A 19,794-nucleotide genomic window follows, 5' to 3' on the forward strand; every position below is an offset into this window, starting at 1 on the left:
AAATAAATTGTGATTTATTTATATAATGGAATTTCCATAGAGTACTGGAAATGAGTGGCCAACTGTGTCGTGGATACAGTGGTGCGCTGGTAACATTCCCTCTTTAGGGCCTAGGCAATCCTCTTGCTTCTGGTGATATTGGCTGCTGAAGTCTGATAGTTGCTGTGCTCTTCACTGGGAATTGCCTTAGAGGCAAGGATTTGACTCCCACAAGGTTACTCCTTCTTCCAGGAGGTAGCACCAGTGACTGGCTTATTCTGTGATACTAAGGTTCAGTTGTTTTGCCTCAACTGTGGACAGGTTTGAAGGTCCATCCAAGCTCCAGACCTTTCCATAGGATTGGCTGAGGTCACAGCTATAACCATATTGCAAGTCAGCTCCTCCCTCTACCTGATCCTGTGCCTGATCGTGCTTTCCTCACTTCTTTACAGGTATGTATCTCTAGAGCTGTGCTGTCTAATACCATACCCCACTAACTAGACATTAATATTTAAATTTGTACTTAAATTAATTTAAGTGCTCAATACTCTTATGTAGCTAGTGACTATGACTACTATAGTAGGCAGTATAGGTATAGAATGCTTTCACCATTCCATAAAGTTCTATTGGACAGCACTTCTTTAGGACACTTAGGTGAAAATTCTGTACGCAATTCACTTAGAATCCAGGGAACCTGAGCTAAAGCCAACTGCTACATACAGCAGTACATATAATTCTCAAACGCATAATGCTGAGGAAAAAGATGATGGATGACACAGAAGAATATATGCAGTATGCTTCCATTTATATCAATTTAAAAAGAAGTAAAATTATATTAATTAATTTAGAGACATATCTATATGTGTACTATCAAAAGCAAAGGGATCATTAACATAAGTTTCATGAAAGTGGTTATTTCTGGGGAACAAGATGCTATCAGGGCAATCGCTTTCTAGATCTGGGTTGCAAGTACTTAAGTGTTTATCTTATTATTTTTAAAAAACATAGATGTTCACTATTTTTTTTTGTTTAGGACATTTTTCAAAATAAAAAGAATTTTAAAAATAACCTGGGCTCTTAAGGAAAATGAGGAAGTTGATTCTTTTTGTATTATTAATAGAGAACAGGTATAAATAAGAGAGAAACCACTGATATGACATATTACCATTTTTAAGGAGTTTTTTACTTTAAACAAAGCTACAGTAAATTATAAACAAATCTTGAGAATCCAAAATTTACAAATGGAAATAAGATTAATGATATCAAACAGAATTATAAGACCTACTAGAGGCCCGGTGCATGAAATTTGTGCACTGGGTGGGGAGTGTCCCTCAGCCCAGCTTGCACCCTCTCCAATCTGGGATCCCGCAGGGGATGTCCGACTGCTGGTTCAGGCCCAATCCCGATCCCTGTGGGATAGGGCCTAAACCAGCAGTCGGACATCCCTCTCACAATCTGGGACTGCTGGCTCCCAACCGCTTGCCTGTCTGATTGCCCCTAACTGCTTCTGCCTGCCAGCCTGATCACCCCCTAATCACTCCCCTGCCAACCTGATCCACGCTTAACTGCTCCCCTGCTGGCCTGATTGCCTCCAACTACCCTCCCCTGCCAGCCTCGTTGCCCACAACTGCCCTCCCCTGCTGTCCTCATTGCCCACAACTGCCCTGCCCTGCTGGCCATCTTGTAACAGCCACCTTGTGACCACATGGGAGCGGCCATCTTGTGTGATGGTGTAATGGTCAATTTGCATATCACCTCATTTATATAGGATAGTTTAATTATATTTCATTAAAATTTCTATAACATGTCTTCTTCAGAACAGAATAGTGAACTAAGAATTGCTGATAAGCCTCAGACCAGTCAAAAACCTTTTGAAATAAATTTGGTATGTTTAACTTGGGAACTTGTTAGGGAGCCATGTTAATGGCAAGAATGGGAGATAAGAAGTGCATTTGTTTAATTGGATCAAAGAGCTTCTATTATATGCATTTCCTTCAAATGCTTGACATCTATTCCAAATAAGAAAAATAATGATTGGTGAAATTTTGTATTTTTAATGAAGATCGATATTTTAATTTTTATGCTTATGTCAGTGTTGGTTTTTTTCCCTCCAAATTTTAGATTTCTTATACCTATAAGACATTTAGATGCTTATACCTTATCCAGATACTAAGGTGTGAGACTCTTACTATAAGCCAAAAGACAGAAAGCTTTAAATAGTCTTTGGGATGCTGGCTTAGTTCCGAATCTATAAATAAAAACATGATAAGATGTCAGCTTAGAAATCAGAATGATCAACTAGAAAACACCAAATTCCTGTTTTGTCAAAAGTAGACTGAAAGTCAAGATGCAGTCAGGAGATATTTGCGAAGAATTAGCACTGAGGTACATATAGATGCTGTCATGATGCCATATAACTGTCAGATAGTTCAGAGTCAGAGAGTTTAAAGTTGAAAGAAGCCTTAAAGATTTCAAGTCCTATTTTTCTCTAGGCTTAATGATAAAGTAAGCAAACTTTATCTGTATGCTTAAACGTCTATATTTCATTAGGAGGAATTTATTGATTTTATGTAGTGAATTAAATCGCTTGAGAGTCATTAAGGTCCCAAAATTTATGTCAGATTTAGCAAATATAGACAATCACTAGGGCCTTGCTTTTCTAAAATTGACTATTTCTCTGTTTAACAGCCATGCCAAATGTGGTCAGTAAACAGATTGGATCAGCTCACTTCCATCACTTACTGCATAGGTGCTGCAAGCTACCATACATTTTCTTTGTTTTGTTGTTTTAATCTGTGTTTAGAGAGAGATAGAACTAGTTAATGTGGCACTAAGCAAATACTAAGTGGCATAATACATCAGTGATAACAGCACAGAAAACCTCAACAACTGATAGTTTCTTATGAGCTCATACAACCAATGAGCTCATAAGAAACAAATGTTGCCTATTATTTCTTATTACAAGGCAAAACACTGCCCATACAAACTGAGACACTCTAATCCAGGGGTCCTCAAACTTTTTAAACAGGGGGCCAGTTCACTGTCCCTCAGACCGTTGGAGGGCCGGACTATAGTTTAAAAAAAAACTATGAACAAATTCCTATACACACTGCACATATCTTATTTTGAAGTAAAAAAACAAAACGGGAACAAATACAATATTTGTATTTGCATGTGGCCCGCGGGCCAAAGTTTGAGGACCCCTGCTAATCCAAAGATTCCAATACAATCAACTCTCATTTTTCTTAAAAATGGTAGGAAATGTTAAGACACACAACTACAAGAGCACAAAACTGGTCCCCATATCCTTTTGTTCTCTTTAGCTCCTATTTGTTTATTTAATTGACTTCAGAGAGATTAAGGGAGAGGGTGTGAGGGATAGAAATATCAATGATCAGAACGAAACACTAAATGGCTGCCTCCTACCCACCCATTACTGGGATTGAGCCTGCAACCCTGGCATGTGCTCTGACTAGAATCAAACCGTGACCTTTTGTTTCATGGGTCAATGACCACTGAGAAACACCAGCTGGGCCTTATCTCCTCTTTTAGAGTGAATTTTAAATTGACTAATCTGAGTACCACTTCTTATCGTTGTTTATAGACCCATTAGTAAAATAACAAATCAATAAAATTGTCATAAACAAAAGGGAATCTAAGGATTTTTTCAACTAGATAATTTATCTGCAAATAACCAAAAGTAGGCTGTGCTTTCTTCATACTCTACCTTAAATTTTACAGATGATAACACCCATCTAGAATTTCCTTCTGGATTTAACAATTCATTGGGTAAGCATAAAATTTGTGGTGCATTTAAAAAATTGTATTGCTGCTTATTAATGTCTGAATCATTAGTTACGAGTTTAGTGTTGCTTAGGGAACAGTGATCTAAATAGTCAATTACCAATTTAGTTATAAGTGTGGCTGTTACTGTAGATTGCAATTAGCAAGTAAAGAAAAAAAAAGCTTCAGAAAAGGCAATATTTTGTTGAGGGAGGAAAGTCTGCAAATTAACCCTACATCAAATAATTGCAGTCCAAAACTACCCACATTAAAATAAAAATGTAATACCCTACCATTTAAATGGTGGACACCAATACTCAAAACTCAACTTTTTTCTGGCTTATTAAAGCACAAATCCTTTAAAGCACAAAATCCTTTAAAGCACAAAATCTATTTCTGTAATTTACTTTTGGATATAAAAATACAAAGATGTTCAATTGTATCAATTGTGGTGGCTAGAAAAAATTTATTGTTTTTTCTTCATTTTTAGTGCTGGGATTTCTTATAAGGTATGTAAACAAATCATTCCTTCATGGAACATATGATTCTAATGGTTCTTCCTATATTAATAAACAAACTGAAATAAATCTATAGTTGTTTAACACAATAAGGCTATATGACTTATTCATTCTCTGGATTTTATGAAATAGACTCTTCAACTTTAATAATAATCAAAGGGATAATACTAAAACTCAATACTTAAAAGTACCTGCTCTGTTTCAGTTACTAAAACAGAAGCTTTGCAGCATACCATAGACACATCACAACTGCTCATTTAATTATTGACCTAGATCTACTATGTGCGACAAAAGTCCAAATATCCTTTGCTGAGTGAATTATCTGAATTCGGTGTAAATTCTAGGCCTACAAAAGGCACTCATTAAGTAGTTATTAGAAAATAAACATGAATTAGATATATCACCATATTGTGGGGCAGGGAGAGAAACTGAAGCTGAGAAAAGATAAATACTAACTGATTAGATCACCCTGCTTATTCACTTTTAAAATCCAATTTTGTCAGAAGTGAAAATACAAAGCACCAAGAGTCACTTCAGAAAGGTGAGATCATTAATTTGATTATAGGAAAGAGGTGTGATATTTAAGAAGCACCAAAAAAACGGATGGGGTAAGAAAACATGTCTTGATTTCCATGAGAGCAGAAAGGCCATTTCTTAGGTCTGTGAACAATCCATTCTGTAGATGACGTTGTTCTTAACTGTAAAGTAGTGGTGCCCCAGTGCCAACTGTGGCTTATGAGGGGTCCACCAATATAAAGCAAATGTCATGGTGAGAAGCTCTTGTTACGTCACTGAAACGCAGGGCTGGGACTATGTTAAGACAAGTGAGATGCCATGAGTGTAAATTTAAGGGACGACTCTACACTTGCACATTTCAAGGAGTCTTATCCTAGGGCCGTGGTCGGCAAACAGCGGCTCGAGAGCCACATGCGGCTCTTTGGCACCTTCAGTGTGGCTCTTCCTAAGCCTTAGGAGTATCCTAATTAAGTTAATAACAATGTACCTACCTATATAGTTTAAGTTTAAAAAATTTGGCTCTCATAATAAATTTCAATCGTTGTACTGTTGATATTTGGCTCTGTTGACTAATGAGTTTGCTGACCACTGTTAGGGGATCCTGGTCCTTGCCCAGCTGTAGCATTGTAACACAGCATGAATTTCAACAGTTGCTTTGAGTTCCAGAGATGCTTTTTTTTTTCTAATACGGTAGCCACCAGGTTAATGTGGCTAGTGAAACTTAAATAAAAATTAAATAAAATTGGTTCCTCAACTGTTTCAGCCGCAACAGCTATAATTTGTTGAATCGTTTGCTTTTTTACTCCAGAAACTTTTAAATATGTGTTTACATTGAATTGATTTGTTGCATCAGTATTTGTTGAATAGATACCATATACAAGGCACTGTGTGTAGGTGAGGGAGGAGGAAAAAAGAGATTCTCAGACATGCATGAGACTCAGTCTTTAAAGGGCCTGTTGTGTAATAGGCGAGCTAAGACTTGCAAAAAAATAACAATAGGAAGTGGAACAAGTTAGGAGTTAAAAATAGAAATTATTTACTACTAGATCTGTCAAGAAATTTTTATTAAAAATATGGCATTTAAGTTGAGCCATTAGGGATAGGTAGGGTTAGGAAATGTGAATATAGTAACTGGAGAGCTATATAAAAAATCACAAGACAGGAGAAAAATGTGAGCCATATATGGGAGGAACTCTGGTTTGCTTGGAATATAAGGTGTGTGGGAATTGTTATACTTTTTATTTTCTTGGTAACTTCTGTTCTGATAACTATTTTTAAAATATGTTTTTTTATTGATTTTTAGAGAGAGGGAAAGGGAGAGGGATAGAGAGATAGAAACATTGATGAGATAAGAACATCATTGATTGGCTGCCTCCTGCACACCCTCTTCTGGGGATGGAGTCTGCAACCTGGGCATGTACCCTGACCAGGAATCGAACAGATGACCTCTTGGTTCATGGGTCAACACTCTACCACTGAGCAACAGTGGCCAGGCAGTTCTGATAACCTTTAAGAAAAAGTTTTAATATAAATAGGCTTTTAATATAAATAGATTTAAATGAATAATTTTCATGTCATTAACAGCTGATCTTATGCATAATTAAATTCCATGAATTCTAGGGCCACTTTAAACTCCTTGAGGTTGATGGCATACAGCCAGTTTTCACATGAGAAGATAGCAGTGCTAGATCCCAATAATTCCTGATCTAACTGGGTTTTGGGAATAGCATCCTGCTTTGTTTTATGGGGACATTAGTGGATTGCAGGCCTGAGATGACTGGATGTATTATACACATACAATCAAGAGCTGTCCAAATAGGCTTTACAGAAAGGTTAGCCATTTTTTTTAGAAAAATGAAGAATAACATCTTCTTTGGATTTTTCTGTAAAGTATCTTTGAGATCTCAAGCACATTGCCACAAAGAAACACCATCTGTTTTCAAGATGGTGTTTAATAGAACTATCACTGAGAGGTTTCTTCTTCTCATCAATGTCAGACCTGTTCCTCCTAGCAAGCTGGAATTATAATTACTGCCAGTATCCTGGCTCAAACAGTCATTTTCAAAACAATTAAAAGATAATATTTGTAATGCTAGTACACAAACCTCTTAGAACCAAGAAATCAAAAACAACAAAAAGTACATTTACCAGTATGGATGTGTCTGTGTGCACATTAATAGAATATAATAAAATGTCTTCAGACAAGAATGCTTTTTATCCCACGGATCTGACTTTGGACTAGAAAATGAATCTAAGACAAAATACAAAGCAGGATTAAAATCCACACTGCAAAGCCATAGGGGAAATCTGAAAGGGCTACACATAAGTACTCTAAGCTGCCAGCTTCTTTATTATGTTTTGCCATGTTATAAAATAAAAACTGTCGTATAACATGTAGAAAACACATCAATAAAATTATATGTAGATGAAACATCAGTCATTAATTCTTAATAATAGATAATCATGATCATAAGATGCTTTTAAAATAAAAATAAGGTCTTTGCACCTGAACAAGAGATCCTTGATTTTAAAGAGAGCCATTAATAAAATTAGAAAATAAGTGAACACACGTAGGCATTGTCCCAAATTGCTTTCCCTCTATGGGACAACTAAACAAATACTCCTAGAACACTTTTACTTAAAGTTCTGCAAAGATCAGAAATGTTAACATAATTCTAAATATCTTTTAAAATGTGGAATTGGAACAGATATATATTTTTATTTCCTTATAAAAGCCTGTGAAATTTTTACAACAGAATAAGATGGGCAGATCAAGGACCGAACCTTCAGGAAGACAGTAACTGAAGAAGTTCTAAAGAATGTTCCTACTATGTTCACAAAGACAGGGCTGCTTCTGGGGGGTTCAAGGTGGTGGGGTACAGCACAGGTGGGAGTCTAAGAAATCTGTCCCAAGAGAACTGACCAGAAAGACTCAGCCTCCTTTACTATAAAGCTTAAGTCTCCCAGGACACATAGCTGACATATGTAAAATTGTTAATTGTAAATCAACTGGACTTCCGTGCTATCCCAAATTCCTAAGGAGTAGAAAGGAAATCTTGCAAATATAAAGAAATAAAATTGTGCAAATAAAAAAGAAAGACTACTTCAGTGTAGGGCCTGTGGGCAGTAACAAGAGACTTGCCCTTCCCCAAGGAACTGTGAGATGATGGGAGACTTCCAGCAGATGAGGTGACCTAGCCCCTATAGGTCAGCTGGCCAGAGGGGAAGAAAGCGGAGAAAACAATTCCAGTGAAGTCACCGCATCCAGTGAAATCAGGATCAGAGTGGAGACAGGACAGGACTGCAAGGACCACTAAAACAGCCCAGGTTCTGGCTGGCTCGGACTAGTTTAACTCTCCAGATGAGGTCTCCTCCGCTGGGCAAGAGGAAAGGACTGTCACAATTAGGATGATTGTGGGGCTGCACCATCTCAGAAGTTAGAATTTTTTGTAATTCAATGAGAACTACTGTTCCAGACACAGTGCTAGAGTCAGCATCAAATATGGAAATGCAGTAGCCAGCCTAGGAGTTATGGCCCACTTGGGTTGTTCTCACGTCCCGCCAAAAGTCCTTCTAGCATGCTGCAGTTAGACTCCTTCATGGTTTCCTAGTTCACACACTCATGATCAGTGGGAACCAATCACTAGATAAGTGTGTTGCCAGCACTTTCTAGATGCAAATCACAGTGAATAAGGTCCATTAAGTCATGTAATGAGGAACACGGTAAGTACAATCAGTGCCATATGACACCGCTGGTGCTCTGAGGTGGACCTGAGATAGGATACCTCTCTTTGCCATAAAGTTCTTTGACTTTTTATTTATATTCATATGAGTTTGTTCCCATAAAAATTATTATTAAACTAAATTATTCCTGTTCCTCACTAAAAGTACTGACTGTCATCAGCTCAAACTGCAAAAGCATATGCCACTCAAAAAAAACAAGAGGAATTGAATTTAAATATGAACAAAATATCATTAAGCCCCAGCAGGCTCCTTACCCTTAAGAAAAATAAACATTGAACTGGGGCCCTGCTCAAATACCAAGAAGGCCAGGCTTGCATGGAAGCTGATGTTTTCCCATCTCACAGCAGCCCTGCATGTAATTACTTACAAATACAATACAATTTTTATCTCAAAAACTGAACTGTTTTCATTCAATTTAATTTTTTTTGTTTTGTTTTTGTTTTGCATTTCAGGTCAGTTTTATGCATAATGCTTGAGTAGCCACCTAATTCACCTGGGTCCACAACATCACATAATAGAAAACATGTCATGGTTTGTAATCTTTAAATATCAAGTACACATATTTAGTTTTCTCTCATGGATCCCATTTCATTTTCTTTCGTATTGCATCAGCTAATCAAAAAACCTGTTTTCTCATATTCTTGTTCTCTAGTGAGATGTAAAGGTCAAGCTGGAGTTCCTAATCAGCATTAAAGAACAAGAGTATCTACACTGAATTGCCCTAACTTCAGCCCAAATGAAAGAAACATGAATTTTTAATTTTGCTTTGACAGAGTGTTTGCTTTTGTTGGACATTTGAATAAACTGAATATATCATGATTTTTCTTACTTTCTACACGCACCTACAGTTGTCCAGAATCCCCCAAACTGAAACATTATTGAAGAAATAAGACTTTAATCTTTCCATATGCATTATTCTTACTCAACATACATTGATGATCTAGAGCACATTTTTGTAAATAAATTATTATAGCAAGAACATGTCAAGTTCTATTACAAAATATAGCTCAGCCAGATTACCCAAATAGCCTTTTAGCTGCTCTTCTTGCTTCTAGTCCTACCCCTCCAATTAATTCTCTGTTCTGCAGCCAGACCCATCTTTATAAAACACAAATCTGATCATGCCATGCTTTGACTTAAAATTCTCAGTGGATTTACGTTTCCTGCAGAATAAATTCAAACACCTTAACTTGGTTTACAAAGCATCTACTTTTCTCTTCAGCCTCATCTATCACCAGTGAAAGGAAACTATCTGTGGTCCCTGTTACTTCCACTATTATTGATATCAAATAATTTGTGACATTCCTCACACCTGATTCAGCCTCATGATCAGCTGAGCACTGTGGTTGGTCTGTCACAGTTGCTCCAGCCTTCAGTTCTGAGAGGGGTCAAACCCTCATACACCTCTGAGGTTTTGCATATGTGGAACACTCCTTCACTTGTAAAACTCTTCTGCCTTTTGTCCCTCACCATCCTTCTTTTTCCTAACATCCCCTGTGTGCTTAACTCTTACTTACATCATCTTAGAAGTCACTTCTTCCTGAAAGCCTTCCCTGATTCCTCACCCCCAATGGGCATTACATGAGCCCCCTATGTGCTCACACAACACCCCATCTTTTCTCTCTCAGAGCACTTTCACACTGTGTTGTACTCGCCCCTTTACTTGTCTGAGTTATGCAGTAGATTAGTGATTTTCAGACATGAGTGCGATCAGAATCGCCTGTAGGGCTTGCTAAAACACAGTTTGCTGGATCCTACCCTCAGAGTTTCTGATCCAGTAATTGCTGGGGGCTGAGGGGAGCCTCAGATCTGCATTTCTATCAAGTTCCCAGATGATGCTGATGGTACAATCCATGACTACACATCGTGAAACTCTTTAGTAGAAAATAATCTTTGAAAGCAAGGATTTGAGTTATTTACTCAAGTTTACCTAGCATCTAACTTAATGCCATATCTGCAATAGCAGATACACAAGTACTTATTACACAGATTGGCAAGTTTGGGAGCCTTAAAGTCACCCTACATGTGGAGATAATAGTGTAGTAAGGAAAATTTATCCTTGGTGCTTTCCTAGCTCAGTATTGACTATTACCTAGTCCACTACATTTTCACATGATTAAATGTTGAACATTTAAATTGATTAAGTAAAGAATCTAGATTGCATATTGATTAAATACAGAATCCCCTTAGGCCATTTTAAAAACAAAAACAACTTTAGGAAACACCATAATTAGCATAGTGAGGCCTACATGGCTTTTGATAATAATCAAGGAAAGACAAACATTATTTTTTTAAAAAAGGAAGAATGAATTTTGCAAGAAAATGCTATGCCAAGAACAAGGGTAATTTATATGTTAACCACAGAATAGTCTACTAAAAGGATGAAAGCATTTGTATTCCTTTGTAGTCTGTTAGCTTCTATTCCCACCTCCACCTGCCATCTTAGTAATTATCCAAGTCACTCTCTCCTAAAAAGTTTACACCTGCACTTTATCTATTTTTATAGCTTTAGAGCCTTTAAGTATTTTTTAAATATAGAAGCTTGATAAAACCTCTTAATTTCTGCTTCATCATTTAAAAAATATTTATTAGTGTACAAAAGCTATGTGAAAATATGTAGTAATAAAAATTAATTTTTTTTTCAGGATTTCAGGTATGGAGGTTAAAATGGAAAAAAAAAATAATTTTATTCCTAAAGCTGAGCTTGCCAACTATTTTCAAATTTAACATTTCATGAAACAATTTATAAACAGACCTTTTGCGTACTGTAAGAAAACAAGAGTCTTTATACAGTTCTCTAGGCTGTATTTCAGAAAGAAAAGGGAAACAGCAAAAAAATGTTACTGGTTGATTTAATTCTACACTATAATCCATTCTTAGCTTTTATTTCTAAACTTGCAATAAAATATTCTTCAAGATAATGCTTCCATCATATTTTACATCAAAATAAAAAAGACTTTTAATGAATAAATATTAATATTTATTTGTCCTGGAGCTTTGGCCTGATTGACAGGCTTGGAGTTTGTCACACTTGTAGAGGCCTACAGAATGCTTTCGGGAACCAGGCTGGGGGTCCACCTTTTGCTCTCTGGCCTCATTCCTGCTCACTAGGCTCTCAGAGAGCAGCTTATGCACTTGCTAGAACCTGCTATTTGTAGTTGTCACCCAGGGGACACCTTCAGATTACCTAGTTTGGAGGCCAGCAGGGCTTATGAGTGTGGTCCCACAGGACTGTACGTTGTTTGCATACTTTAAAGGCTTCTGCCTGAGAGTGTGGCTTCCAATCAGCCTGAATCTAGTTGCTGATTGAGAGGCCCACCTTTGGAGTACTCACAAGTCATTTTTTAAAATATTTTTTATTGATTTTTAGAGAGAGAGGAAGGTAGAGGGAAAGAGAGAAACATCTACGTGAGAGTGGAACATTGATTGGCTGCCTACTGCATGCCCCCACCAGGGATCGAGTCAGCAACCCGAGCATGTGCCCTGACTAGAAATTAAACCAGCAACCTTTCGGTGCCTGGGATGATGCCCAACCAACTGACCCACACCAATCAGGACAATTGATATGTCTTGTCACACCCTCAACAACTGGAAAATATTAAACATAAAATAGGCTTCTTGGACAATCACAAATGTTTGAGAGATAACCAAAAGCTGTCTAGGTTTGAGAGACAACTTAGGTAGCATAGTTGCATGATGAGGTAGAGAACAAACTGATGCTTGTTAGATGAGAGGGGTGTTGGGGTGATGGGTATAAAAGGTGAAGGGATTAAGAAGTAAAAATTGCCCTGACCGGTTTGGCTCAGTGGATAGAGCGTCGGCCTGTGGACTCAAGGGTCCCAGGTTTGATTCCGGTCAAGGGTATGTACCTTGGTTGCAGGCACATACCCAGTAGGGAGTGTGCAGGAGGCAGCTGAATTGACGTTTCTCTCTCATCAATGTTTCTAACTCTCTATCCCTCTCCCTTCCTCTCTGTAAAAAATCAATAAAAAACATTAAAAAAGAAGTAAAAGTTGCCAGTTATAAAAATAGTCATGGAATTTAAAGTACAGAATAGGGAATATAGTTAATAATCCTATCTAATAAAAGGGTAATATGCAAATTGACCCTAAGGGCAGAATGACTGGAATGACCAGTTGCTATAATGTGCACTGACCACCAGGGGGCAGACCCTCAATGCAGGAGCTGCCCCCTGGTGATCAGTGTGCTTCCATAGGGGGAGCACCGCTCAGCCAGAAGCCGGCTCATGGCTGGCCAGCACAGTGGCAGTGGTGGGAGCCTCTTCCGCCTCCTTGGCAGTGCTAAGGATGTCCAACTAACGGCTTAGGCCTGCTCCCTGTGTACAGTGGGCCAAAGCCAGCAGGTGGACATCCCCTGAGGGTTCCTAGGCTGACAGAGGGATGTCTGACTTCCAGCTTAGGCCCGATCCCCTGGAGAGCAGGCCTAAGCAGTCAGTTGGACATCCCCCAAAGGGTCTCGGACTGCGAGAGGGTGCAGGTCAGGCTGAGGCCGCCCCCCGCCCAGTGCACGAATTTTCATGCACCGGGCCTCTAGTATTGTAAAAACTATGTATGGTGCCAGATGGACACTTAGACTTATTGGATGATCACTTCATAAGGAGCATAAATATTTAATCACTATGTTGTATACCTGAAACTAACATAATGTATGTCAACTGTAACTAAAAATAAATTTTAATAATGAGGTTTTTGTATCAAAGTTCCATTAAGTAAGCAAGCATTTATTGATCTCTGCTACTGTATGAGAAGCACACTGTTTTGTGCTATAAATTCACTAGTAAGACAAATAGAGTTTTTGTTCTCATTAAACTCAGTGTTCTTGTAGGAATCACACAAGTGAAAGGGCATTTTAACTCATGAAACAGTAGAAGGTGTTTTTGACCACATGACACGAGATGGCAAGTTTATTCTATTTTTAATAGAAATGGGAGAGCAGAGAAAAGGAGGACACGCTCCTGTTCTTTAAGATTATAGACTGGAAGTTGCACACATCACTTCCACCACAAACCTATTCATTGCACTATTTTTTGTAAAAAGGAGACACTGGAGTTGATATGCAAATTGTGGTGTAATAATGTGATAGGTAGCTGTAAAACGTCAGTAAAATGTACCAAACTGTCTCAGCCTAAGTTCTTAAAAATGAATATTGAGCTTTAAAAAATTTCAGATCTACCAAATAACATTTAGGCAGTCTGGTTCTGGAGTTAGCACATATAACCATACCACTGTACTACTTGTCTTTATGAGGTAGTATATGAGAAATTGATGGAGATACAGACAGTACCACAAATGGATAATAGATATATAATAAATATACATAAAGATGAACCAGAAAGCTAATATCAAATTCATAATAGATATTGCCTTAGAGGTAAGAGACAGGGTAATTTTATTTGGGAGGGAAACAAAGAGACTTCAAGCAAAAATATGAAATTTTCCACGGATGGATGGATGGGTAGGTAAGTCAAAAGATAAATGGATGGTGGTCAGACAGACAAACAGATAGATATTCAGTGCTATTAATGCTAGGTACTAGTGTAGGTGCTGAGGACAGCTTAGGGAACATATTAGTGGTTTTTTTAAATAAAAATAATATACTTGAGACTTGTTTTGTTTTATCCTCCCCTGGAAGATTATCTATATAAAAAGAAAATTTGTAGGTTGCTTTAGGAACATGGAATAACACCAGGGAAATTAGTTGGGTGATCTTAATTAACAGTGATTATTACCAAGCTAGAACATATCCATTTTATTGACTATACAAAGAGACCTTTTATTTGTGGGATGGGTAGAAAAGACTTGTTAAAAATCAAAAAACAACTTTTAAAAAGAAAAATAGATCAATTTCACTATATAATTATATGCTATGGCAGATAAAGATAAAGAAAGATGACAGGTTGCGAGAAATCTCTGCCATGCCAAAAGTTGACAAATGACTAACAAATGCCAAATATCAACCAGAAAAAAAAACACACAGACAGAGATTCTAGTTTTTAAAAATTGGCATAAGATAAGAAAAGGCATTTTATAAAATGGTTACTCAAAAAGCTAATAAGCTTATGGGAAGATTATTAGAAGTCATTATTATTTAACAAATATAATTGACAACACTGGTCTAATTTATAGTCTGATCTCTTAGGTTATCTTTATGCAAGAGATCAGTCATGTATGTCCACATTGCCACATTTGAAGGTAAATGGTAAATGCTTCTCCATGAGTGAGCAGCCAGCCTCTACAGACTGAATTCCTATCCTGTTCTTCTAACTGTGATCATTTTGACTTTCTGTCAAAAGTAATTTCCATTTTTATTCCAAACACTATTTTCATCTGGCTCTTCAAAACCCCTTTGGAGAAAGTATGCTTCTCCATTTAAATAATCAGAATTATACTGTGTCTAACAACCCTGAAATTCTTATTTTTGGGCTTCAGGCATTAAATCATCTAGAGAAAACTCAGATAAAACAGAAGTAGCATGAATATTAAAAATATGTCCTAATGAAGAAAGTGAGATGTGAAGAGGCTAAGTAGTTCATCCAATGCCACAGAACTAATAAGCAGTAGAGTTGGAATTTAAACTTTTGATCAGAGATCAAGTTCTAGACCACAGGTTTGCAAGTGGAGTTGTTGAAGGATACTAAATAACTAAGCAACATAAAGCTATTTTTATAAAATTTATTTTTTATTAATTATTTTATCAACCCTATTCTGTGTCAGGCACATAACTGAACATTGGGGCTACAAAGCTGAAACTCACAGCCTACTTGGAGAGATAGGTAAGACAGATATTACTTTATGCACCTCATAAATTCAGCATGAGGGCACTGGTGGTGATATATCAGTGTATTATGGGCACTGAGAGCAGGAACACCTAATTCAGGTAGGAGAGGTCCTAAAGGCTCTCTGACCGAACAGTTCAGATGAGCTAGAGTTAGCCATGAGGAGGCTTGAGGAGGTGAAGCAACTTAAAAGGCATCCAAAGACAATGTAGACAAAGGCATCAGCAAGTTTAATATGCTGAATCATCATAGAATATAAAGTGGAAACGAGGTTGAAATGAGAAAAGATAGTCAGGGCTCAGCTCTTGGAGGGCTTTTGGATACGGCAAAGTTTGGACTTAGTCCCATGAATGAATGGAGATTATAGAGCTATAGATAGGAGAGTCATATAAACATAAATAAACAGTAAATAGTTCAGGTGGCAGGTTGGAAATGGATTTAAAGCTCTATTAGTCAAAATAAGCCAAGTTGTGCTGTGGTAATAAATCTCTAAATTTCAGTGAGTTAATGTGATAATGGATTATTTCTTAAATATCCAAAGACTAGAACTGGCTGGCTATCCTTCCTCCATCTGGGAGCTATACCATCTGGAATGTGTGTCCTTCCAGGTTACTGAAGCAGAAGAGACCTGAAGGATATTGCAGGATGTGTTTACAGGTTGGGATTAGATGAGGCTTTCATCAATTCCGCTCAGAGAGCACATTCTTGCTGCTCTGTTGAGAGTCCACCACAGAATAGAGCACTTCTTTCAGTCTTGTTTGTAATAGGCCCAAGACACGTGTATATTCTTACTGTTTGAGAAAAATTGTTTACTCCTTTATTTACTTCACTCAATAAATGCCTTTTTAAAAAATATGTTTTCATCAATTTTTAGAGAGAGAGGAGGGGAAGAAGGAGAGAAGGAGAAATATCAATGTGAGAAACATCGATCAGTTGCTTCTTGTACACACCTTTACTGGGGTTGAATCCACAACCTGGGCATGTGCCCTGAAAAGGAACCAATATGGTGACCTTTTGGTGCACTGGATGGCGCTCAATCAATTGATCAATTGAGCCACACCGACCAGGGCTCAATAAATGCTTTTTTGAGCATCTGCTGTGACCCATGCACTGTCATAACACCAGGGATACAACATTGTTCGATGTTACTTCCTTGTGGATAAACTCTTATTTGGCTCTCACTCACAGGATGATATGTGCAAAAGATAGAGTAATAGGGTAAATGGGGTGGAAGGTGCAATATGGGCCAGATCCTGTGTCTCATAGGCCATTTTAAGGCATTTAAATTTGACTGAAATGAAGGTACTTTAGAATATTCTGTGCAAAAGAGTGGCATGGTCTGACTTAATTTTTTTAAAGGATCATTCTTTCTGCTCTATTGAGAACAGACATAAGGTGGTAGGGTGGAAACATTGAGATCTATTGGGAAGTTATGTAGTAATCCAAGTGAGTGATGATGGTGGCTCAGACCAGGGTGGAAAGTGGTCAGATTTTGGATGTATCATGAAGATGTTTAATTTTGTGAAAGTATTTAACTTTGAAGATACCATCATCAGAATTTGAGGGCAATTCCTGGTGTGACTTAAGCTCCCAGGACAACAAAGCTGCAGTCAACTGAGGAGAGATGAACCTTAATTATTGAAATTGTTCTGAGATGATTTCAGAAAGGCTTTAGAAAGTATTAGTTTCCTAAACTATTCCTTTCTAATGGGTGTTCCTTTAAAATTTGAAATAATAACAATGATTACAAGGAAAGTATTTTTATTAGAATTAAAGCTTAGCTGCAAACATTCCACACAACTGACAATCTATCCTATATAATAAAGAGGTAATATGAAAATTAACCCTCATGCCCTCACAGGCTGCATGGGGTGACAAGGCCGGCAGGGGGGTTAGTGAGGGACCACCAAATGACTGAATAGCAGGCTGTGTGGGGCGACCAGACCAGTGGGGGGGGGGGGCAGTTAGGAGCGACCAGGCCAGCAGGGAGGGGGCAGTTGAGGGCGATCCAGCCAGCATGCAGAGGAAGTGAGGGGTGATCAGGCTGGCAGGGGGGGCCAGTTAGGGGCAACCAGGCAGGCAGGCAGGTGAGCGATTAAGAGCCAACAGTCCAGGACCAGCAGTCAGAAATCCCCTGAAGGGTCCCGGATTGGAGAGGGTGTAGGCTGGGCTGAGGGAACCCCCCCCCCCCATGCACAAATTTTATGCACTGGTCCTGTAGCCATATATATATGGCTAATATGCATATGGCTAATATGAAAAGTGTCCCCTCAGAAGTTCAACCAGGAGACTGGGAGTTGGATTGCTTGCTATGATGTGCGCTGACCACCAGGAGGAAGTGTGGAACGAAGGAAGGCCCCAGCCAGCAGCCTGCAGCTAGGGAAGGAAAGCCCCAGCCAACACCTGGAAGACCTCAATCGGCCCTGATCGCCGGCCAGGCCTAGAGACCTTATCGGCACATGAATTTCATGCACCAGGCCTCTATTTTATATAAAATCTATAGATCTTTCTACTTACAATGAAAACAAGTTGGTTAATAAATTATGTATCTTTTTTGAAAGCCAAGTCAGCAAACAGTGCAGTATATTAGATTCTTTTTCATATAGCAATTTATTGACTTTTTGTTAGGGGCATGTTTGCTTTATGGAACTCCCCTATTTCTATATCTCTCATATAAATAAAACTGTTTATTGTTATTAATTATTATTATATTAGAAAGACACTAAATAAAGTATGCCACTTTACCTTGATTTGATTCGTTCTCTGGGTACAACTTAGCAGAATGAGGTCATGTTTAAGTTTGGTTATAATGAAGGCAGAGAACGGAAGAAGAACATTTTAGGCGTATAGAACAGGAAACATAAATGCATGGATATGAACTTATAGTAATAATAGACTTAGGGCCCATGAAAGGGATCAGTTTGGGTTTGGAGTTGCAAGGAGTAAGAAATTAGAATTAGTAAGGTCTGGTAAGGTTGATTATTAAGTTATATGTGGGTAACTTATAAGGTATAATAAAAGTTTCAGTTGTTTATTTTAGGTGAAATAAAGATAATGATGTGAAAATGTAAAAGAACAATTGAAAAATCCTCCAATGGAAGATGGAACGTAGAAAACAGACGAAGGAAATCCACTAGAAAGCCACCTAATGGGAGCATATAAGTGAAAGACAATTTAATCCCTAGAAATCTCAGAGAACCAAGTTTCTAAACTAGATCTCATCTAGCATGAATGACAAACTAAAGTTATAAGCAATTATGTGGTTATATATTGTTTTGTTTATACACTGACTAACATCAGCTTTATTTTTCTCTCCTATTAGGCTAAGGAATCAATGACCCCAGAAAGACTGAAGGATCTTTTTATAGATACACCATAAAAAGCCTATCACTCACCTTCATACAACATATGCTTTCTAGATCTGCCCCACTCAATTAACCAGGAAGTTCACATATAATTGTGCAACTTTTATACCTAGTGGAAAAACTGCATTCTTTGGGGAAGTAGGCAATAGATATATGTTAAAAAGCCACCCTCTAACACTAGTTTTTTAGAGCAATAGCAATGTATAAATCATAGCATGTGTTAGAAAACTTCAAAGCAACCAAAAGATATCACATCTAAAGAAGGAAATAATATATGAAATATCATAATCAACAAACAATATTTATAATGTTTTAAAATTTTCTACAAGTTAATAAGTAAAATATAAGCTAGTCAAAAGAAAAAACAGCAAAAGATTAATAGGTGATTCACAGAAAATAAATCTGAAGTGTTTATTGAGCATATATGGAAAGATGTTCAAAGACCAATATTAAAATAGTGTTCATCTCTTAAGGATGAGGAAGAGAGGGGAATGAAATTTGGAAGAACTGCAAAGTGAATTGCCATTTCTTGTGTAACATTTAATACCTTTAAATAATAAAAAGCAGAGTGAATATTGCTAAATATTCACATGTGGTTATCTAAGTGGTAAATATATGCATGTTTGACTTACTCTTTGTATTTCCTTTTATATTTATAAAATATTTCTTAATAATAAATTTACAAAATATGTCTGACAATTTTACCATTGAATTCTATAAAAATTTCTCCATCTATGATTTTTATGAGAAAACATAATAAGGGAGGCAGTATGAACTAAGGGAAAAACATAAGAGGAGGAGTTAGAATTCTAAATCTAGTCCCAAATCTGCCAATTGCCCACTGTGTGACCCTGAGGAAATCACTTAATTCTTCTAAAACTGACTTCTCACCTGAAAACTTGAATAAATCCACCTTTACTACATAAAGTTATTGTAAGAAGTGAATTATTTCATGTATATAAAAAGTGATGTTCAAATGTAAAGAAAAATATATGAAAATTCTTAAAACCTCTAGGTAAGTGAAATTAAATGAACATACTTTCCCATGTATTGTCATTCTGAACTTATGGAAACAGACATTAAAACAGAAAGA

General features: G+C 37.4%; 1 protein-coding gene across 1 annotated transcript in view; it reads right to left on the bottom strand.

Annotated features, from left to right (window-relative positions):
• Nucleotides 1-19,794, bottom strand: part of UNC13C (unc-13 homolog C) — a 503,951-nt gene that overhangs the window by 192,503 nt on the left and 291,654 nt on the right. The window lies entirely within an intron of this gene.

This window comes from Myotis lucifugus, unplaced genomic scaffold (genome assembly GCF_000147115.1).
Source record: "Myotis lucifugus unplaced genomic scaffold, Myoluc2.0 scaffold_23, whole genome shotgun sequence".
NCBI classification, from domain to species: domain Eukaryota; kingdom Metazoa; phylum Chordata; class Mammalia; order Chiroptera; family Vespertilionidae; genus Myotis; species Myotis lucifugus.